This window comes from Narcine bancroftii, chromosome 8 (genome assembly GCF_036971445.1).
Source record: "Narcine bancroftii isolate sNarBan1 chromosome 8, sNarBan1.hap1, whole genome shotgun sequence".
NCBI classification, from domain to species: Eukaryota; Metazoa; Chordata; class Chondrichthyes; order Torpediniformes; family Narcinidae; genus Narcine; species Narcine bancroftii.
In genome coordinates this window covers 8,425,637-8,450,300 of record NC_091476.1, presented here as the reverse complement: position 1 = coordinate 8,450,300, position 24,664 = coordinate 8,425,637, and the positions used below count along the sequence as shown (strand labels likewise).

Below are 24,664 nucleotides of genomic sequence, written 5' to 3'. Positions count from 1 at the left end.
GGATGGAGCGGAGACAACGCTGGTGGAAGCGTTAATGCCATCCATTTGGAGGATGCCCAGACCTACGGCTCCTAGAACGCTTCCACCAGCGTTGTCTCCGCTCCATCCTCAACATTCATTGGAGTGCCTTCATCCCTAACGTTGGAGTACTCGAGATGGCAGAGGTCGACAGCATCGAGTCCACGCTGCTGAAGATCCAGCTGCGCTGGGTGGGTCACGTCTCCAGAATGGAGGACCATCGCCTTCCCAAGATCATGTTATATGGCGAGCTCTCCACTGGCCACCGTGACAGAGGTGCACCAAAGAAGAGGTACAAGGACTGCCTAAAGAAATCTCTTGGTGCCTGCCACATTGACCACCGCCAGTGGGCTGATATCGCCTCAAACCGTGCATCTTGGCGCTCACAGTTCGGCGGGCAGCAACCTCCTTTGAAGAAGATCGCAGAGCCCACCTCACTGACAAAAGACAAAGGAGGAAAAACCCAACACCCAACCCCAACCCACCAATTTTCCCCTGCAACCGCTGCAACCGTGTCTGCCTGTCCCACATCGGACTTGTCAGCCACAAACGAGCCTGCAGCTGACGTGGACATTTACCCCCTCCATAAATCTTCGTCTGCGAAGCCAACCCAAAGATTACAGTGATAGCGAACTGGGTTCTGTAAGAAGTGATCTGGTTTCCTCCCACCCTTCAAAATGTAGGGGGATTGTAGGTTGATTGGGGTATTTTAGTGGCAGAGGCTCTTGGGCCGGAAGGGCTTGTTACCGTGCTGCATGTCAAAATTAAGTTAAAGTTTGACCCAGAACACATCAAGCAAAGGTAGCCATGGGGACAGTCGTCCATCAGGAAAATTGGAAAGGAGAAAGGTAAAACCACTCTTCCTCACTCTAATCATTCATGACCAAGGTTGGTGCTGGGTTGTGCTGTCCTCTGTGAGGAGAAATAGTTTGCCAATGTTCAGTCCAGATGCAAATTTGTTCACCTGAGCAAAGAACAATACCTAAGAGGACAGCGGCCTTCAAGCCTTTTGTGGCACCAACCCATCCCACTATGTATGCTTGCCTGACATCTTGTGCAGGGTAAACAATGAAGAATACAATGCAGCACATGGCAACAAAATCCAATTGAAACATTTTGCTTCTTGATCAATTAATTACACAAAATTTAAGAGGGTGTAGATAAGACCATAAGACATAGGAGTGGAATTAATCTACCCCGCCATTCCATCACGGATGCTTTCCTCTTCTTTTCAACCCCATTCTCCTACCTTTGCCCCGTAACCATTGATTCATTTCCTAATCATAAACATGAAGTTCAATTTCTCCAGAAAAGAAAATCATTTTGTGATGTCATTATTTCCTTTAAAGGCTTTTCTAAAAACAAAGCCTGAGATATAGGCCTTTTCGTCCATCTTGTCCATGCCAACCAAGATGTCTACCCAAGCTACTCCAATTTGCCTGTGATCAGCCTGTATCCTTCGAAACAATTTCTATCTGTGACCATACAAAACACTCCTTGCAATAGTTTGCATCTGAAAAAATACAATTAGAGGGCAATGCATCTTTTTAGATGTGTTTTATAACGAATTGGGGAGCTCAAGATCTCTTGCTTGATTGCTCTGAAAATATGAGAGCTGACCTTGAACTGCTCTTGTGACCATTATGCTGTTATGACACTTCTTGTTAAAAGAAAATCCATCATTTTGGCCCAGTGGCACGAAATGAGTGTCAATATAATTCAAAATCTGGTAACGTTGTAAACCTGGAGGAGAAGTTGGTGCTGATGGTTCCAGAGTATGTAGCTTTCGTCCTCCCTGGAGGTGAAAGTTGCAAAATAGAAGGCACTGTAGAACAAATTCAAAGAATACTGAGGATATAATTCTCCCCCAACCTAAACTACTAATGCTAGCATCCAGCGGCACAAGGACAGCTCTTCCCCTCTGCCATCAGATTTCTCAATGGACAATGAACCTCACTTTATCCTATTTTCTCGCAAATTTTTTTAAAATTTAAATTTTTTAATTTAGACATACATCACGGTAACGGGCCATTTCAGGCCACGAGTCCATGCCGCCCAATTTACATCGTATTAACCTACACCCCCAGTACATTTTGAATGGTTGGAGGGAACCAGAGCCCCCAGAGAAAACTCAAGGAGACACGGGGAAAACGTACAAACTCCTTATATACAGAGTGGGATTCGAACCCCGGTCCCGATCACTGGTGCGGTAGCCAACCATGCATTTTCAAAATGTGATTTATAGCTATATTTTCACTGTAATGGTGCGTTGAACAACAAATTTTATGACGTTCATGACAATAAATTCTGATTCTGAAAAAAGATACTATTTTTTAAAAATTTGCATCATAAAAATACTACTCAATCAAACCCAGTTACAAATGAATCAGGTATTGGATCATTAATGCTCCATGGGTCTGTCTGCCTTACGGTAGACAAAAGTCAAAGAATTTCATGTGTGTTACATTCTAAATGTAGTATTACGGGACACTATTGAAACCTTTACTTTTACCAGGGGTTCTTGTCCTTTAATGTAAATGGTTTATTGAGGATAAAGTGCATTACTGTATAGTAATTAGTCCCATTGGTAACAAGGCTGGAGAAAAAAATATAATAGTTGGCCTGAGTTGTATAGAGCAATAGACCATTACAGCACCCATGACAGCTCTCATGTTACAAAATTATACTTTGCTGTAGCTTCAAAATCAACATGTGGTTTTGGTTAATCTTTTTAAATTTCCTTCCAGATACTGAGATGTGATTCTCTTTCAAATGTGGCATTTGTTGTCAGGAAACCTGAGACAATTGGCTTCCAGTGTACACTCTGCCTCAGCAGTGATTGTCATCAGCTTGTCACAGAATCAGTCAAACCCTGAAAGAGGACTGAAACTGGTGGGAGCAGGGAATAGACTCAAAAGGAAACTGTCCATAGATCAATTCAGTTATTTAAACACCAGCAAAGTCAGCTTCCTGTTCATGGAAGACACATTTTGCAGATTGGTTGTTCTCACGCTGCTGTCCAGACTGAGTCTGACACATTTGCTCCAGGAATGAACAAGCCTGATGGAATATCCAAGGTTGCATGGGATTGAATTGTTTATTGTCATGTTTACTGAGATACAATGAAAGCAGTTACCTAGGCAAGTGAACCTATACATAGAAAAACAGGTAGAGCAAGGATAAAAATAAATGTGCAGAGGATAGGGTTATATTAAACTAAAGGGCAGTCTATAGTGTTAAAGAGAAAGGTGCAGCTAAAGAGGGCAAGACATCAATTCAAGAATCTGATTACAGCAAGATCAAAAATGTCCTTAAATCTGGAAGAGAGTGTTTTCAAACTCACTTATCTCTTCTGTCCGACAGGAGGGGGAAGGAAAGAATGGGACTGTGTTCTATGAAGTGATTTCCGAAACATCCATTGGATTTCTTGTACCGTTAAGGCAGCCAACATTACAATGGTCACAAATGCTGCTCACTGTTACCTTCAGGCTGCAGGTACAGACACCTCTAACTTCAAGAACAGATGTTTCAACAGCTCCATCCTCCCTGAAGCACCCAAACTACAAATTTCTCCAGGACTGCCAAAAGATCTGTATGTCCAATTGAAATATCACTTTTTTTTAAATACCAACTGCAATTATGAATATTTATTTGGCTCTCTTTTCCTATTTATTCCCTCTTTTACCCCTGCAATAATTCGGAAGTTGAACTGAGCCGAGCAGCGCTGAATGCATTGAGTGGATGCTCATGCCATGCCTCCCGTTCTCCCATCACAGCTGTTTCTGTGATCCTCTCCCACACACTGCTTATTGATCATTTCCAACTTACAAACAGCTCGTGCTACGAACAGTTCTCAGCAGCTGAACCCCTGTCGTAACCCACTTTTGCTAAAGTAACACCATTAACTGTCTCCGTCTCTCTAAAGATGCTGCCTGGACTGCTGAATGTTTTCCACTTTCTGTCTTTATTTGAGATTTTAGCCTGATGCATCATTGGGGTTGAAACTGTGACCTCTGGGCCACAGTGCAACACATTCAAAGGAACTCTTTGTAGTTTCAGTGGGGAGTTGTGGCCTGAAAGGGTGTGACATTGAAGCATAAATCTACAACTATTTGTGTCCAAATAGGTGCCTTTGTTTTATTAATGACCTGCTGCAATCTCTTCAATAGAATATGCAAATTAAACAGCACAGTTACAGAAAGAAGCCAGAGGGAATGATTTATGGTCTGGTTCAGAAGAAGGTGCCTCCTTTGTGTGAAGATTATTTTTTTCACCATTGTAAATGGCTGGGGAATGTGTTCCTCCAATTTGAAGCTTCCCCTAAGATAAAGGCAAGGTTTACTATGGTTAAATTAAATTGGGTCATGGAGTGGACAATATTTCTGTGAAAATGGGGACAAGAAAGGCTGCAGATGGTGGTAAAAGTGGATTTACATTTGGACTTGATAAAATGAGATACTATGTATAAGATCTCATGCAATAATTTTAATTGGGAAAAATAATTTGAACAGCTGTTTAATGTTTAAAAAAATGTTCTAAATTTTGCTTTTGAATCTAAAATTATTTTTTTGCTCTATGATGAAGGCTCCATACAATGGATTTTACCCGACTTTGCAATGGGATTGATGATTTCATTGGGATATTTCTTGTTACAGTAGAAATCTTAAAATTCCAGACTGCTCAGAGATTGGCTCAGACAGGATTTTTTGATTTTACAGATTCTTGGGCAGTGCTTTTAAAATTCAAATTTAAGGAAAATAAACAGGTAATATTTTTTCATATAAAATACAAAGTCTTTTTCTTTTTCTTTTCTTTTCTTTTTCTTTTTCGAAAAAAAAAAGAAAAGAAAATACAAAGTACAAAAAAGCAAATAAATATTTCTTCTTGCATTTCCATGACTTCCGTCCGCATGGTTGCTTGTTGCCGCTGGGCATCCATGGCAAAGACCAAGAGTCTTGGGTGGTCGGGATTTCTGGTGTCCCGATTTTTGGACTTTTACTGTACTTGACTGGATTTTTTCATATAAGGGAAACCCAATGGAATGAACAAATTCTGTCTTTCTGGGATTGTGACATGTGGTAAGTTTACGTGAATGCACATGAAGAAGAAAGACTTTCATTTATAAAGTCAACTATTTTATGACACCAGGGGACACCCACTCTGTTTCATAACCACTGAAGTACTTCAAAGCGTAGTCTTAATGACCAGTATAAAATTGAAGTTCCACTATAGGGACAAAACTGGAGTAAGAAAATTTAACAACTCATTTTTTTTAAATTTAGAGATACAGGCCCTTCTGGCGCACAAGCCCACGTTGTTCAAATATACACGTGACCAATTAACCTCCCAACACCCTTATGTCTTTGCAACATAGGAGAAATCCTGAGGAAACCCACACAGGGCATGGAGAGAACATACAAACTCCTTAAAAACAACACCGGTTTTGAACCCGGTTTGCCAGTGTTGTAGTCGTTACACCATTTTTGAAAAAAATATTTACATCATGGTCAGACCAGATTAACGTAGTTGCGAAATTAGCATATGCTATGGGCCCCACATTTTAAAGGGCCCCTGCATTTATGAAAATACTAGGAATTATGAACTTAAACATTTTCGTATTCATCTTTATGTAGCGGCTATGAGATACATGTTGGCGGAAAGTTTGAGTGTGGAGAGTGAGAACTGTGATAATCAGTACGTGTCCATAAAGTGAATATAGACCAGTTTTAATGGCTTCTGGTGTCACTACCATCATCAAAGGGGTGAGATCGTCCTTAAATTGGCCAGTTGCCATTCGACTGGCCAATTTAGAGTCCAGTGTGTAAGGGGCTGTAGGGGCCCGCTACAGGTGGGAAACAGCCTCATTTTGTAAACCCATTGTATTACTAACCCAGATTAAAGGTGATAATTGACTAAAATTGCTAACCATAGCAATTTTAACCAATTATCGCCTTTAATCGGGGTTATTAACACAGACTATAGCTCATAGCCACTGCAGGCTGCACAATTGTTGGGAAATAAGTCTTAAAGGGGTGGTAGCAAAAATTATTATAACCTTTCATCAAGGATGGAACATGCCACTTGAAGGGGGGGGCGCCACAGTCCTCAACTTGACTGACCACCTCGCCCACCCCCAATCTAATTCCCAACACTGCAGCAGGGGCGCAGTGTTGCTGGAGTTCACCGGAGCGCCGCTCCAGCATCTGATCCAGCATCCACTTTGAGGCTGCCCAGGCAGCTCGTGTTGATGGATCAATGAGGGAGCAATGCCCGTCTTTGTTACCCATAATCCCCAACGCAGCTGAAACTGCTCTGCTATTGTCAGCGCCAGGGAAATGCATAGTGGTTCCCGCTGTGTGAAGGATTATGGGTGACAAAGATGGCCATTGCTCCCTCACTGAGCAAGCCGCCAGCTGCTGCTAGAAATAAGTTTTAACAGGGGAGGGGAGATAAGGAAGCAATTTCAGAGTAAGTCTAAGTACTCCCCCCCCCGCCCCCACCACCACCATGCAAGCGACAGGCTACGCAATACCTTAATCTGGAACTTGTCATGGTAGAAGTCAAATCCAGCCATTGAAATCCATGCCACGCGATTACACCCAATTAACCTACCAACTCCATGTTTTTGGAGAATGGGAAGAAACCGAGTAATCAGGGAAAACCCATGGGGAGAATGTGCAAACCCCTGACAGACAGTGCTGGATTCGAACCTAGGTGGCTGACACTGTAACAGTACTGCGCTAACCGTGCCACTAACTAACATTACCTTGGATGTGGTCGGCAACCGGAGCACCTGGTTGAAAACCATGTGGCCACAGGACGAACATGCAAACTCCACAAAGACATCACTGGGCAGGTGGGATTGACTGCAAGTCTCTGGAGTTGTGAGGCTACAAGTGCCACCCCAGCTACTTCCAGGGATTTTAATAAAAAGCACTAAATGTTCCTTTAAATCATTATTTGGTAAATTTTCTAATCAGAATGATGTTAAGGATGTAGGGCGGGATAACGACTACTTTTCTAAATTGGCTTATCAGAGCCTGTTCAGGTGAGGATATAATAAAGTTAACATCAATGTTTCTGAATTAAGGTTAAAATTTAGCCATGGTTTCTGTTCCTACCTTTCCAATGTAGTGTTTACTTGTAATTCGTGAGGCTCAAATAGTGAGGTAAAAATAACCTGCTAAAACTAAAGAGCTCACATGTTACAACCATTGTTGCATGAGATATTGATGAATATTCCACAGAACTGCTTCTTAATACACATCACTAGGTTTGAAATTCCACAGTTCCTGGGAAATTCCTCGTTGCTCTGTTTGGGTCAGAACATTCATCTTCCCCATGCAAGCCCAATGATAGCCTACGGGGAGAGCCAGGGCAATTTGCAGGAACATAATAGTTTACTTGAAGCTCCGGTGATTCTTGTAATGTTCAACAACTCAACCAGTCAGAAAAAGGGCAGTAATAGTGTTGAGTCAGCTGGTAACCATCTTAATAGGCACATAAGTGCTATAAATAATAGTCAGTGTCAATCCAGCTGTGGATGCAAATTGAAGTGTTGATGGAAGGAGTAAGGCACAGAATAGCTCACTTCACCATTGAATGATGGATGAGGTGATCCTTGCACACAAATGGAACAATGTGCTCTGTAGTTCCATGCAGAGTTAACAAGGAATTTTATTTTTCATTCCACCAATAATATTTATATTCTCTGCTTCTCGGTAAAATTAAACCTTAACAAATTCAGTCTCAAGGAATAAACCAAAACCATTTCCTTAGGGCATGAATATCACAGATCCTTATGGCATATAGAACATGGGGAATAGCAAGTAAAGAGCAGATGATATTGATCCTTATTTTTGCCTCGTTATTTCCTTCATGGTTACGGTGAATGAGTTTCGTTTTCACCACGGTAAATTGGGTGGTAATTCATTGGTTTTACAAAGTTAATGTGAATCTATCAAATCAATGAGGACTCGATTTTGTTTCCTGAAGCATAAACTGTTAAATTTTAATTAAATAAACATTTCTATTTCATAAAAGGAAACAGAACAAATCCCACCTGTTTCGGCACAGACCAGCCGCAATAGTAATTTGCCAAGACAATGTTAATTTTAAAATAATATTTTTATTATTAATTACTAATAACGCCTTATCTAACTTATCTAAACTCAACCCCCAATTATGTGCGAACATACTTAACTGTGTGTGTGTGTGTGTGTGTGTGTGTGTGTGTGTGTGTGTGTGTGTGTGTGTGTGTGTGTGTGTGTGAGATACCCAAACCATTACAGCTTAAGCATCATTCTGGAAAGTTATTCCAAAGTCAGGCTTTCAGTGTTGACACGAAGATTCTTAAACTGATGCAAAGAAGTGATTACGGATGAGGTGGGAGAGACTGAGTGACAGACTGTTGAAAACTCAAGAAACCTTGACGAGTTAGTTCCAGAGCAAATGTCCTTTCAGATGAGTTGTGGTCACAACTCCCCTTTTCCTTTTTCTTTTGTAGGGGAACTGACAGTGAGTGACCTACACAATACTTCCAGAATCCAGACCCGGGTTAGTCCAAAATGACCATCACAATGGTCACAATTCAAATGCAGTATTTCTCCTGCTTCCAATACCCAAATACAGGTCAGTCAAAGTGACGTTTCCTTTGGTCATGGTGGGATTTAATAATTCCCCTTCAAAATAACCCTTCTTTTGGTCATGGTGGGGATCAAAACTCCTCCAGACAGGGAAACAAACATATTGACCATTACCACACAGAACCATTCCAGCACAGTCCCTTCAGATGCTGCTGCTCAAAGAGCTGCTTCTTTAAAATGGCTGCTGATCACCAAGTATGCTGTTCCTTTACGTGTGTCTTTCACATGACTCTCCACACCTGTGCTTGGATAAAAGCTACATTATTTCCTGTCTTCTCTTCAAAAGTAGTGAAATGGGTACACACTGTACTAGTTGCTGCCAAACTCAGTTCTCTCCACAGTTGTGAATGGTCACAGCTTATACTAGCCCTTAAAGTGAAATTCCTCGTAATATACCATACATCATCAGGTCTGAAATTCTATATTTGGTGTGAATGTCCTTGCTGCAACATACAGTCCAGAACATTATCTTCCCTATCCATATAAGACCAAAGTAGAAAGCTGTTTAGTAATATGCAAAAACACCTTTTACTGTTAATATTGCATAGCTCACTGTAATTATTTTGGTGTCTTTCTCTTGTTTGTGCCACGAGTCATCACCAGACCTGTCCTAACACTGGCATTGTGGTTTCAGAAGACCAAGGGCCTGCCCTGTAATATTTACGCCTCATTTTATGGGCTCCACTCAGTTCAGGATTCCACAGATTTCCATCTCCCAGAGCTGAACCTATATTCTTCATTCTCTCTCAAATGGTTCTTTACCTTGAATTGTGTGTCATGAATCCCTTCTAAAGTTATCAATAACTTGCTGAAGAACTCTCCTGAGTGAATTGGTTGTAAACACAGTATACCATACAAAAGTTTGGACTAGTGATTGAGAGCCATGGGTTCAAATTACACATCACACAGCTGCTGTTCAAATAAATTGAAATAATTAAAACATTGAATTAAAAAATTAAAAAGGAGAAGCTTAATTAACACATTATCCCTAAAATAACAAAATAAAGTAAAATAGAACAACATAAAATAATTCTTAATGATTACGTTCACATTCCCCTTTCTTTGGAGTTGACAACCCCACTCAAATGAATGGAACATGGATTGGACAGAGGGGCAGTAAGGCTATTTCAGAGTTACACATTCTTTGGAGCCCCTGTGCTGTGCTATACTGAAGATGGAATGGTTCTATAGGCAAGCATGATTCAACCTAGTCATATGAAGTTGCAGAATGACAATCCCAAAATATACTTGGTGAATGAATTAGATCCAATGCACGGAAAATGTAAGCCATTTGATGGTGCAAATAATTGTGATGGAACCATATTTACTGCCATTTTCTCTTTCAGTTTGAATAAAGTTGGTAAATTTACAGATAATATAGATATAATGAGAAAGTCTGAGATCATTAAAATATCAAGTCTGGAAATCCAATTATATCGAATGAAAAGATGATTTGGAATCCGTGTCATAGCCATGGATAATAACCAACCAATGGGACTTACCTGCAGATCATGGGGCAACAACACTTCAACCATGTATTATATTGTTTATATATACAATTAAAATTTAAAGGTACACCCACTGATGTGGAATAACAAAAGTCTTTATGAATTTTTAATCTCTGAGACAAAAGCTAAATAAATATTTCCTGGCCATTAGAGCTGTACCAAGTTGCCCATTTGTGATCTCTTTCCACACTTCTTCATTCTAGGCTATACCTGTGACCTGAGACCTCTCCGACAGCAGTGGGCATCCAAGCCTTCTCGGAACTTCCACTCCAAGGACTTGTCTCCTGGAACTAAATATATTAGTTTCCTCAAGACCTTGGCTGATGAAAGCTGGATGAATCAGAATTTATTGCATTGAACATATCATGAAAATCATTGTTTTGTAGCAGCGTTACAGGTTCAAATGTTGCTATAAATTACATTTTTAATGAAATAAATAAATTAGTGTAAAATAAGAGAAAGTGAGGTAGTGTCTGATTCGTAGTCCATTCAGAAATCTGATGACAGAGGAGAAGATGCTGCTTTTGTACTGTTGAGTGTGCCACCTTCAGGTTCCTTAGCTCTTTCCTGATGGTAACAGTGCAAAGGGGGCCTGGCCTGGGTGGTGAGGATTCACGAGGCTGCTTTCTTAAGACACCGCGTCTTGTAGGTGTCCTCGGTGAAGTGAAGACTGGTGCCTGTGATTACACAGGCTGAGTTAACAAACCTCTGAAGTTTTTTTCTTGTCCTGAGTGTTGTACCAGACAGTGATGCAACCAGCCAGAATGCTCCACACGGTAAACTTGTATGAGTTTTCGAGTCTTTGGTGATATACCAAATATCCACCACCCTGGCTATGCCCTCTTCACTCTGCTACCATTGGGGAAAAAGATGCAGGAGCCTGAAGACGAGCATTCAGTGGCACAAGGACAGTCATCAGATTCCTGAATCAATGAACAAAGTAACTAGGCCCTTTTATAGAGAAAACAAAGGTGAATGTAAAGACAGAGATTCTCGTCTTTACATCGTTGAACTTACTTCCATAAAAGGTCTGAAGGCAGATTGACTGCTGGAATTCACTCCATCTTCCATCTGCCTAGTGGGCACATTTAGAGGTGGAGTGAAGTCACTCCACCTTCTGCATGAAAGGATTGCCATTGAAAGCAGCTCCAAACAGGAAGATAAGATAATTGACATCGTGCTGACATCCCCATTGCCCCGCTGCACTGTCACGGAGCAGCCGGTGGTGAAGCTGTCAGCCTGTGTTTGTTCACTCCACCCTGCCTCCTCACGCTGCCCGCTCCCTTACGCCACCCACTCCCTCATATCTCCCTGCTCCCTCGCCCACCACACTCTCTCACATTGCCCTCTGCTGACAGGGCTGTCAGGCAGCGGGGTGGCAGGGCTGTCAGGCAGCGGGGTGGCAGGGCTGTCAGGCAGCCAGGTAGTGAGGCTGTCAGGCAGTGGTGCGGAGGGGGGGGTGGCTGTTGCAGGACAGCTGCTGCTGTGCTATACATCCAGTCCCATTTTGCCCTGGGAAGCTGGCGAGCTGCTCTGGGCTACATAAAAGGACTACGCAATCTGCCTTTTCCATTCGCTGCATAAAAGTTAAATTCCCTTTTTTTTTAAACTTGAGCAGGTGATAATACAGCTTTTGTGCATAAAAAACTTTTTCTTGCACTATTTTTATTTATTTTGTAAGGTAGTTTATATAAATGTTTGCAGTGTGACGCTGCCACAAAACAATGAATGTGGTGACATGTTCATGACAATAAATTCTGATTCTGATTCTGAGTGAAGCAAACATTCAGTCTCTTTTTCAACTTCCACATGTAAGGTAAAACATCATGAGATGGGAATGTGTAAGGAGTTACCCTGTACAGGGCTGTAACAAGATGTGAATGCATCCTTGTACTTACAAGATAAGAGAGACATTGATGGATTGAGAGGCAGGAAGCTAGCAGGGAAAGGATAGCAACAGTTTTAGTCATTGGACAAGTAATGATATGATGATGTTCTAAGCATGTATCCAAGGGTATAAAAAATCACCATTTTGCTGATAACGGCAGAATGCATTCTCCGACTAACAATGTTAGTCGCAAGTGTTACAATCCGGTAATAAAGAACAAAGAACCCTGATTTCGACTCAGTCTGGTGTTTGTCTCACTCATTCATGAACAAAGCAGACCTAACACACATGATTTTTCAACTTGCAGTGAAGCAACACTTCATGCTTGATTCCACATGACATTGGTCTTTACTTTCTTTATAATCTTCTGACATTATATAGCAGACTCCAAGTCCTTAGACCTCAGGTCATGTGACACCTCTTTAGGCTTTAGGCACTTTCAGGTAGACCAAACACTTGTTTGTAAAGGCAGAGGTTCTTCGCCCCTACGGCTAAATTCGTACCTTCCTGAATGCGCCGTGGCCAGCTCCAAGGCACCGATTCTATCCCTTCTCGGGGAAGGATAATCGCCGGAGCGCTGCACTCTGCTGCCTGACCTGAATGTACAGCCACTGCAAGCAGCTGGTTAGGGGTGGGCTGATGATGCTCTCAGCCTGTGATCCATCTCCCCATTCACCCCTCCCTCTCCCCAAGGCAGTGGTGGCAGGGCAGCGGGGACCGTCGGGCAAGGGGAGCCGGCGGGCAGCAGAAGCTGTCAGCAGTGGCTGGTGGGGCAGCAGGGAGTGTCAGGGCAGTGGAGGCAGTCGAGGCAATGGGGGCTGTCAGCGGGGGCCGTTGGGGCACCAGGGACCGGTGGGGCAGCAGGAGCCATTGGAGTAGGCGGGGCCACTCTCTGCAGCTCAAAACACAGCAGAGCAATGGCTGTCTTCCCTATCCATAATCCCCCATGCAGTCGGAACTGTTCTGTGAACCACAGCTGTCTGGGGATTATGGGTAGGGAAGACGGCTATTGTTCTGCCGCTTATTAATGACAGGTGGTGCTACGGCACCACTTGCCCTGCCTCTATCAGATCCAGAGGGCTTTACGAGGTGCCTCTGGATATGAATGGGATCCTGGAGCAGCCTTTTAGGGCTGCTGTCTGAAAGGTAAGTTCTTAGTTTTCCATCTGACATGAAATGGCCTTACGATGATGGTGGTTACGTCATATGTCTACATAAATGGCCATTGCCCATTGAGTGGTCAGGCACATATAAATGACTTGTAAATATGGCAACCAATATGGATTTCAGTGGGATTCAAACATTCCTATCCAAGTTCCCTCACATGTAATTGTATCACATGCAAAAAAGACCCAGATGCAATTTGATGACCTTCTCAAAGCTCACAGGAAGTACCCACTTGCACATAATGAGGTGTTTGATCAATTACTTCTGCATATTGCACAAAAACATTCAATGCAGAGAAGACTGAAGAGGGCAAGGCTTCCACTATATCAACTTTCTATAGGAGCTCTATCGAGAGCATCCTGGCCGGCTACATCATAGTGTGGTACGGTTGCTGCAGAGAAATGGATCGGAGGTCAATCCACAGGACAATAAAAGTGGCTGAGAGGATCACAGATGTCTCACTCTCCCCATCAATGTGATCATTCGGGATCACTGACTGAAGAGGGTGCACAAAATCATTGAGGACACCTTCCACCCCACACACAGCATCTCTCAGCTGCTCCCTTTGAGGAAGGGATACAGGAGGATCAGAGCCAGCACCACCAGGCTGAGGAACAGCTTCTTCCCACGGGCAGTGAAAATACTGAATGACTATAGGAACTGGTCATACTAACCATATAAGACACATTTGTACAAAGCAATATTTATTTTTATAGATAAAATACTTGTCCTACATAAGTATTATTTGTCTGTATGTGTTACATCTGGTTGTGTGTGTGTTTTGCAATGAGGGTCAGAGAACGCTATTTCGTCGGGTTATACTTGTACAATCAGATGACAATAAACTTGACTACAACCTATACCTCTTTCCTGATGACAGCAGCAAGAACCAATAAGATGTAGAAATCTGTGAAAGGGGTCATGAGGGTTCACTGACAACACAGCACAGCACAAGCAAAAGGAAGTAAAAAAGTCATCTAAAAATAAGCTGAGTAGCCACAGTTGGGTCTGGTGCCACATATCTTTATGTACACATGGAGTTGTTTAATGATTCATTCAATGAGATCAGCCCCTTTCATGTGCAAGGAGGATCACTCATGGTACGACCATCTCAGGTGTAAAGCTTGCAAACCTGAAGGTGTTCAGCAAACCTCGGTGGTTGTTCATTTCGTCTATAAACTCATAGAGCCAGATTCCAATGTTTTGCAGCCATCGATCAATCACTAGACTCTGGCATCTAACAGTCCTTAAATTGTAGCAGCTGCAGACAGAAGATGTTCATGGCTCTGTTTGATCGGCACTCTCCTGGGTTCCTGATTTAAGCTGGCATTTATTTAATTCTGATTCTAGGAGACAGTTATACATATATCCCATGTTTACACCACTAAATCTAGACTGGAATCTAGTGGAACAATTCCATCTATAAAAAGGGAGATTTACTTGGGAGTATAAATTCTGGAAGTTGGCCTGTGGTCACTCATCTGCTATGATCCAAACTAAACCAGCGGCAGTATAAACAGCTTTAGATAAAAAGAATCCTCAACTTTCCTTTGTTATACATGCTGTCCTTTGAAGCTCCTGAGGATAAACAGCTTGCGAGTAATCAGTCTATTTTTCATGGTTGCAGCAGAATGGGACAGAGAACAAAGTCTTGTGCCATGGAAATATGCAGAGTCTGTTTGCATATGTAATTGTCTGGTAAAAATGTCAACTTCTGCCCATAGAGTTCATTGTTTTTGAAGCTTTTACAAGATGACAACAGACAAGTTTGGGGGAATCCAAACAGTCAAAACTTTTAACAGAAATTTCCATTTCTTTTCTCTCTGTCAATAATTGATTCTTCCAAGGAACCTCGTAATTGATTATTTTTTTCACCTGGAGTAAAAGCAATACCACAATTTCCTGGTTATGCTTGCAAGCATGATGTGATTTCCATGTCAGTTAAGCATAGGAGATGTTGCTTGCAGTGTAGCAGTCCTTTTGTAGCACTATAGGGACCATCATTGGTCACTCCCTGAACAATTACATAACAGCAGTGCTGGATTAGAACATGTATGGCAGGGCCTTTCTGCAACTCTCAGTTCCTCCATATTACAAAGCTCCCCACCCTGTCCTCCAGTGTCCTCAGGCAAAGACCCTAATCCCCAACCTTCTAACCAACCACTGCCCTCCATTCCAACTCACCAAAGCCCTTGTGTTCAATGCTGGGGGAGACTCAGTGACAGCAATACTGCTGACTGTCATGTTTGGGTGGTGTTGGAACCAAGGGGTTAAATAATCATAGAAAATATGCCTATGCCTATGTTCATTATGTATTCATTAATCCAGTACTATGTAACAATTTACTATTTACTTCAAGTATACTGTTTAAGGGAAATAGGAATGCAATTAAGTAACAGCCACAGTATGTATCAAAGTTGGCTGAGTATAGTTCGTGCAGAATTTGCTGTCTCCAAACACAAAAGAGAGAAAATGTATGAACCAATCTAGGAGGAATGCTAAGACATGAGGAGGTGTTGAGTAGAACAGAAGACTATGGCCAAACGAGAACAAAGAGTACCATGACTGAGAATGTCGGAGACAAAGAAAATGTATAAACCAATTCAGTAGGAAGGTTAAGGCATAAGGAGGTGTTGAGTAGAACAGAAGGCTATGGCCAGATGAGTACAAAGAAATAATTAGAAATATATGGGGTAAGAATTGATTTCTGATCAAGACAACAGGATGTTCTGGCCTTGAGGATTAAGATGGGAGGTCTACACCCTAGATAACTGCACAGCAGGAAATTGCTTGAGATAAATCTTATGCAAGGAATCTAGCAAAGAAAGCCAACTTTTGTTCAGTGCAATAATGTTGATCTATATAAACAGAAGACACTGGACAGTAGAGGAGTCAGTCTTGGGGAATAGCTCACTGAGCAGGTGACCTATGAACTAACGACTGAACCAGAGCTCTGTTAAGCTTTATGCTGTGTAATAAACTGATTGTTGAACCGAATACCTTCTCCTATCACTTCATTCAACGAGCACGCGGACTCAGACGACACATAGACTAAATTGAGGGTAGGTAAAGCCAGAGTCCGACAGTGGTTAGACCTCTCATTGCAGATTGTCATTCTCTAGCATATTTGTGTGATGACGATGTTAAATGCAATTTTGCAGTATATGCCTAGGAGTTCAGGGGCAGATTGCTTCATTTTCTGAAGGGTGGTGAATGTTCTGTCCTGACAATGGAAGGAAGCTCCTGGAGGCCTCATATATGCTTCAGAGTCTTAACAGCTGGAGTCTCAGAGCATTGGAGCACTAACAAATCCTCTAACCCAGGGGTGTCAAATTCAAATTCACGGAGGGCCAAAATTAAAAACTTGGACTAAGTCAAGGGCCGAACTAAATATTTATTGACATTTTTCAACAACATCTGCATGTTTTCTTGTCTTTCAACATATGTAATGTTAAACTTTAGGATATAACTTTAAGAGGATAATGTTACAGGTCAGGAGTAGGTAGCTCAAGTTCACCCTTTGTTTGACCTGAGGGAAACCTATTTGGTCCCTGTGGAGATGTAGTCAGCATTCACAGGCTGTGTCCATTTTGGCCTGCATCAGGACTCAGCATTTCCTGCTCACTCCTCAGGCTCTAGGCCTCTATTCACGCTCGACCCACCATCCCTCTACCTGACCAGTCCTTTACCCAACCTCTACTCACCCCTCACTCCACTCGCTCTGCATCTACCCACCCCATCCTATACACGCCCCTCTACTGCCTCTCCCCTCAACCTGTTCCTCCCTCTACCCGTCTTTCACCCTCTAATCACCCCTCCCCTACTCGCCCTGCCCCTCCCCTTTTACCTCTTCCCTATCCACCCCTCCTTCTATTCATCCCTCCCTCTAACTGCCCCTTGCACCACCGTAACTTCCCCTGCCCATTACTCCTCACCTACATCCTCTGCCCACCCCTGCTTACCCACCCCAGCGCGCTGCCGACCAGCCTTTGCGGACAGCCACCATCTCTCTCTTCACGTGCAGGGCCGAACCAGCCGTCCCTGGGGTCCGCGCGGGTGAAAGCGCTGAAGGCCGTGGCGACCGGGAGAAGTGTGCTCGCGCTGTGGAAGGGCCGTGCGCAGCCTGCCATGCCTGTCGCGCCGACAGGAAATCACAGGCGCTCGCCCATCCGCCGCACCGCTCGACAGGTGGGAGAAGTGACTGGTTGTGCGGGGAGCCTTCCAAACGGCTTGCCGGCTGATGACATCGACAGACTTCTCGTGTTACAATTTTGTTTTCCCCGTTCTCAAAGTTTGCATGGTCAACTTGCAACACTCTTGCTCCCTCCGCGTCCCGTGGATCTGATGCCCGGGTATTGTTAGGATTCCCAGCAGAAGGTTTGTGGAACTTTACCATTCTGGATTCCTTTTTGAGAATATTCTGGCCATCTTTTAAGGGGGGTGGTTTTAGGGGGGAGGGGATAGTTAGGGGGTGGGGAAGGATGTGCCATGAAGGGGGAGGATGGTGGGGGTGACATGACCAAAAAACAGCATCGGCTCTCGCTGCAGGGCGGGCCACCTCTAATACATTTTTGAAATGATCTTGCGGGCCAAATATAATAATATTGGCCCGCGGGCCAGAGTTTGACATGTGTGCTCTAACCCATTGATAGAATAGGCACTTCATGCCAGTGTTGTGTTCCCCCCCCCACCAATAATAGACTATATTCACAATCAATTATTTACAAAAAAGGCTCCAAAACTATTCAGGTATGTTTGCCATAGTCATACATTTCTATCAATATACATGGTTCAATATACATATGTTTTAGTTTCTCTAGTTCATTGCCCCACTGTGGTACCTTGTCATTATTCTCCCCTCTTTTGTTTGAGGAGCTTTCCCTTGGTCTCAGCCCCTCAAAAGTCAATGATTAAAAAGCTCTCGACTATGGTCCTTCTCTTTTTTTTTAAATTTTTTATTTTTCACACCATAAATCACATTAGCCATGATATACACTATTTCTTTTTCACACATATACAGTGACTTTTTCTTCCCCCCCCCTCCCTCCTCCCAAGCCACCCCCCCACCCCCCCCTCTCATCCATTTTAGGTATACAATCTAGGTTGCATTAAGCCAGTCAGACAATGTTGTCATTCAAAAAAAATACACCAGAAATTCTACTGAGTCCATTCTTTTCTTTCCTTCTCCTTCCATCAACTTAGGTAATGTTTGTCCCCGGTAGGTTTTCGCTATTGTATTTAATGTAAGGCTCCCATACTTGTTCGAATATTTCAATATTATTTCTTAACCTATATGTTATTTTTTCTAATGGAATACATTTATTCATTTAAATTTAGTAGTTTCTTCCTTTTAATTTGGTTATGTATTCCATTAATATTTAAAGTCATATAGTTCAGCGTAGCCATTTTATATTTTGTTTATCTTCTCTTTCCGTTTTTCCATCATTACCTTTCCTCCTTTTCCATTTCTGTTTTCTTATTTTCAACTCTTTATAAGACAACATTCCTACAACATCCAACATTTTTCTTATTCTCCTATTTCTATCTTCTTTATCCCCAATGACTATGGTCCTTCTCCACGTCATCAGTACCAAGCCTCAAAGCACATACTACTCCTGCAGCCTGGAATGTGCCAGTTGGCATCATTCCTTCACCAATATCTCTGTGCACTGTGAGACCGATATGTTTTGGGCAAACCAAAGAGTTTTACCAATTTGATGGTCTTCCAGCAGTTCTGGATGTTGGTCTCTGCATGTGTTCCTAGGAACAGCTTGTAAACCTGGAAGTTCTCTGTCACGCTGCTGCTGGGGATGAACCACGACAAGGCCTTCTCCACACACTCTTAGCCAATCTGCATTCTGCAAAGAAGTGGGCGACTGTCTCCTTCAGTTTCAGCTAGGCAAAGCTCGAGTGGAAAAAGTGAGCAAAGCTGAGAACTGCCCAAGTGGAAGACATTTCTCAAATTATGTTCAGCATCAAATCCACTGGGCACTTGAGGGTTCTTTTGTTTCATCTACCCCTCTGTCTCCTTTCCTCCAGCTTCCTGCCCATTCCCTTCCTAGGAGAGAACCCGAGACCCTCTCCACCGATCATTTCTTTGCTTATTTTTCTCTTCCACCCTCCCACTGAATCCATCTACTACTTGTTTGTTAGCCTGTGCTACTCCCCCTCCCCTTCCTCTTTTCTCTCCTCCTACCCCTTTCTCTGCCTTTTTATTCAGATGTCCACTTATTTTCCCTCATTCCTGTCAAAGGACTCGGGTCCAAAACATTGGTTACCTTTCACTTTCTATGGATGCTGAGTTTCTCCGGCACTTTTGTTATTACATCTTTTGGATTCTTAGGTGTTCCAATACAATTCATATATAATAATACGTTGCACATTGTATGCTCCAGTCTTCAGTTTCTTAAATGTATCCACTAGATCTTCATTTTCATGGAGTTTCTCACTTGTGAATAACATCATACTCACTTTGGAGGTCACCCATTCAGACTCAACTGATTCCCTTCCCCTGGCCTGACACATTTGCATTAGTGATCTGTTTGCTTTCGTTTCAAAGTCCAGTTCTTTAATGTAAATTCGAAACAATAGGGGGTCCCCATGCAATTTCCTCTAACATTGTTTCCTTACCAGGTTCTTGTCTATTCCAAAGTTTTGACTTGAAATCTCATCTATTCAGTTTATGGGGCAGTTTTAAGCAAATCTCTCTGCCATGTTCTTTTCACTCTGGTGCATCAGCACTGCAGCCCTGCCAATGGACCTGGCAAAACCTGAGTCAGGAAACAAATCCCAAATTACCTCAGCATCCTTCCCTGTCAAGCCCAAACACACATGTCCTTTAGTAAAAGGAAATTTATATCTTTAAATTCTAGAGAAGCAATCCTTTTCCCAAGAAGTCACGTCGACCATCTAATGTATCAGCAGCTGATGCTCTGCCCTTTGCTGAGCTCCAGTAAATTCGTGTTGTATCCACAGCCTCCTTGCTCCTTGCTGTTATTTGTCTAACAGGGGCCAGATGAAGACTGTGCTCTTTAGTAGGAAAATAAAAAGCTCTGAAATTGCTTCTTCTAGACAGTTTGCCCCAACCAAAAGTGAAATTTTGTCCCACTCTATTTTGCAACAGTTTTATTTGCTTCAACATAGTTTGTTATTCATGTCTCGACTGAAGCAACCCCAGGCATACTCTCCTCCCCCACGGCCTGAACTCAGGGCCTGCCTTCTGCCTCTCCTCCTTCACCTCCCCCAATTCCCTTGGTTGCTGCTATCATTCGCACTGGATTTATTACTAGCTCAGCAGATACATGGATCTGACTGGGTAAGTCTGACTTTTACATCTGGTGAGATATTCACATCACATCTTGATCACACCAATGTTCAGAGCAATTGTGCAGAGAGGCAAAGTTCCCCCACTTTACTTCCCGTGCTTTACACCAACGTCATCTTTGTGGCTCTGAATAACATGCTCAGCAGATCAGCGACGCGCCTAGAAACTCCTGCTTGTTCCAATAAATCAAAGGAAATGTCAGGTGTAACTAACTGCCAAAGCATTAATAAACTGCAATATGGAAAGAGAAAGTACACTGTTCACTAGCAGGGATCGTATCACATGAATCGACAACCAATTACTTTTTTTAGAACATAGAACACTACAGCACAGTTCAGGCCCTCTGGCCCTCAATGTTGTCCAATTCATATATTCCTTAAAAAAAAGTATGAAACCCTCCCTACCCTGGAACCCTCTATTTTTATTCCATCCATGTGCCTGTCTAAGAATCTCTTGAATACCCCTAATGTTTCAGCCTCCACCACCATCTCTGGCAAGGCCTTCCAGGTAATCACAACTCTCTGCATAAAAAACTAATTCCTGATGTCTCCCCTAAACTTCCCTTCCTTCACTTTGTACTTATGTCTTCTCGTGTTTGCTATTCATGTCCTGGAAAACAGGTGCTGGCTGTCCACCCTATCTTTGCCTCTCATAATCTTGTAGACCTCAATTAAGTCTCCTCTCATCCTTCTACACTCAAAAAAAGTCCCATCTTATTTTCTAACCCAGGTAATATCCTGGTAAATCTCCTCTGTACCCTCTACATAGCTCCACATCCTTCCTATAATGAGGTGACCAGAACTGAACACAATACTCACCAGAGATTTGTAAAATTGTAACATGACCTCTCTACTCCAGCATCCCATAGGTCTTCTTAACTATCCTATCAAACTGTGCAGCGACCTTGAGGGATGTATGGATTTGAACCCAAAGGTTCCTCTGTGCATCCACACTCTTAAGTAACTGATCATTAACTCTCTACACAGCTTTCTGGTTAGTCCTTCCAAAATGGATCACCTCACACTTATCCCGAATGAACTCCATCTGCCACTTTTCTGCCCAACTCTGCATCAGGGTTGGCGTCATTGGGGGGGAGTGACAATAACTCATTTTGGGGAGCATGGCTCCCCCATGACGCCAACCCTGATCAGAGACATTCCTGACACTGGCACCTGCAAGGCAACATATCATCTGGGAGCCTTGACCTTGTTCACAGAGCCTCTCAATCTCGTTATGCAGAATGAGACATTTAATGAGCCAATTATGGCTCCACGATCCAACTGCAGTTGCAAATAGGATTTGAGGACTATTATTCAGCAGAAGTCTGTGGCACTGAATTCTATAGATTCCCCACACAATGGATGAAGAAATTTCTCCTTATCTCTCCTCCAAAGAGTGTCCATTTATTCTGAGGCTGTGACTCTGGTCCTACACTCTCCCTCTCCTGGAAATATCTTCTCCATGTCCACTCTATCCAGCCCTTTCAATAATCAATATATTTCAATGAGACTACTCCTCATCTTTCTAAACTCCAGTGAATATTGGCCCAGAACCATCAAACACTCTTTCATACATTAATTCTCTCATCTCTGCAATCATTCATATAAACCTCCTCTGACCCTCTCCGACATCCTTCCTTAGATATGAGGCCCAACCCCATTCCCAATAGGTCAGCCAACTTCTGGGTGAAAGAGTCACCCTGAAAACCTAACTCTGCTTCTATTTCCTTTGATGTTTTGGTCCTACCAAGTATTTACAGCATCTTCCGGTGTTATTTCAGATTTCAGGTGTCTCCTGCATTTTGCTGTCAGCGAAGAGGGAATTCTCTTGACAATAATGGAATCTTTACCTTTACCCTTTGAAGAAATTACTTGGGAACTTTAGACACAAGAAATGAGTATAAAAGAGGGCTCGTGACCTGCTCTTTTCACCTCAGTTTTGGAAAAAGGTCCCAACCCAAAACATTGACAGTCCATTTCTTGCTCCGGATGCTGCCCAACCTGCTGAGTCCCTCTAGGTTCCCAATGTTGACTTGGGACCTTTAATGCTCACTTAATAGAGTAGATGGAGTTTTAATTTAACATCCCATTTGAAGGACTATATCTCTACCCACAAGGCACTTCATCAGCACTGTATTAAAAGGCCAGACCTGGCTATGAGCTTAAATCTCTAGTGACTTTCTGACTCAAAGACAAGAGTCCATTCAGGCTCAATGTTGACTTGTGGAAGAAGTTTTATGAGATCATGACCTTCAAGTGTTTCCTCATGTCTTCAGGAAAACTACAGCCTGATTGAACGATTTCTATCCAGATTTCTCGCTATTTCTTTATTACTAATAATTACAAGCATTTTCCCAGGTCTCCCCATCTATCTCCTCCATCTCCCTCTCTATCTCTCACTAGAAACACACACACACACACACACACACACACTTTACTCACTGGCTGCTAACTAGGAAAAGGAAAGCCTGGCACAGGAATTTTGTTTTTCCAACTAGGATCATGGGATCAACACAGCACTGACTGGTGGGAGCTGGAGGTGGGGCTGTCAGAGCATGGCTCAGTTCCAGAGGGTGCCGAAACTGATATAAGAGCTCCCTCAAGTGTTGGTCCCACAATATGCCATTGAACAATATGAAGAAACAAATGAGGACTCAAATGGCCCTTTCATGATTTAGCCCAGGGGAAGCTACCACTAAATACTCTGCCTAGAAATTGGATTGCATGGCGCTATTATTTTTCGGCACCAAGGGATTAAAAATTATTTTAACCTGAAATAAAATGGCACTTCAAACCATTTCGAGGGCAAAATCTGCCATTTGGGAAACTTGACCAAGCACTTTCAGAATTATGGACATGCTTGATAAATATCATTCCCCAAATAAGACTCCGTTCAGAGCATTGTGCCGAAATTTGGACCATGTTGACTGGGGGTGTTTAGACAATACCAGGTCAACGTACTTGTAACACTGTCGGGTTGAAGGAGACTTGTTTTGGAGACAGTCCTTCATCTTTGGATCTTCTTCCAAACCCTACCTGCCTCAACACCCCTGTTAGTCCTCAACCTCTCTGGACCTTTGATCTCCCAATGTGCACCCACTCAAATTTTCCAGATATCCACTAGTCCTCTGCCCTTAGAATCTTCTGTTGAAAATGACAGTCCCCTGATTCACCCCCCACACCCCACCTTTGACTCTTACTTTATTCCTTTGTCAGTGTTCTGATTCCCACTCTTCTATAGTCTGACTTATAAAGCTCAGACAATGCTCCACCCTTGGCCTGTGGCCACACCTGCCTAAGATGACCTTCTTGAGAAAAGGAGGAATTCTAAAAGCATGCTGCATTGTACAAATGAATATGTGACTAAGGGCCCAGCTGCTGCTCCACCAAGGTTGCAATCTGCTACCATTGGGGAAAAGGTACCGGAGCCTAAAAATGAGCACCCAGCGGCACAAGGACAGCTTCTTCCCCGCTGCCATCAGATTCCTGAATAATCAATGAAAAAGACACTGCCTTACTTTTCATGCACTTATTGTTATTTATTAGTTTATTGTTTATAGTAATAACATAAGATAACTATAATATGTATGTTCGCACTAGGACGCTGCTGTAAAACACAAAATTTCATGACTTGTTCATGACAATAAATCTTGATTCCGATTCTGATTCTGATCTCCCACCCTCCCTCTTCTCTAAAGATGTATTGAGAGCATTCTGAGCAATTGCATCATTGCCTGGTTTGGGAGCTGTACCTCCTCAAACCGTAAGACCATGCAGAAAACAGTGAAGTCAGCGGAAAAGGTCATTGGGGGCTCTCTTCCTTCCACGACAGACATCTACAACACATGAAGCACATGGAAAGCACTTCAAAAATTATTATAGAGCCGCACAATTAAGGTACCTATCAGATTTTTATCAAACAAGGGAAAAACCAGACTGGACGAGACTAGAATTAGATAAAATAGGGGAAAAGATACCTGAACACATATTATATAAATGGGACGAAAAATTGGTACAACATAGAACTTCTCCAGTATTACACCATCTCCTCAATATATGGAAGAAGATTCATGTAGAAAGAAATAAAATAAATTACCAAATACCAAAACTAATAT

At 42.6% G+C, this 24,664-nt stretch overlaps 1 protein-coding gene and 1 long non-coding RNA gene across 5 annotated transcripts in view; one reads left to right on the top strand and one right to left on the bottom strand.

Moving 5' to 3' along the window:
* Window positions 1-3,660, top strand: part of LOC138740328 (transforming growth factor beta activator LRRC32-like) — a 51,949-nt gene extending 48,289 nt beyond the window's left edge. The window contains exon 3 of the transcript XR_011342830.1: window positions 3,382-3,660. The gene's annotated coding sequence lies outside the window, so the exon portion shown is untranslated. The remainder of the gene's footprint in view (window positions 1-3,381) is intronic.
* Window positions 1-24,664, bottom strand: part of LOC138740334 (uncharacterized) — a 257,122-nt gene that overhangs the window by 63,844 nt on the left and 168,614 nt on the right. The gene's annotated exons all lie outside the window — the stretch shown is intronic.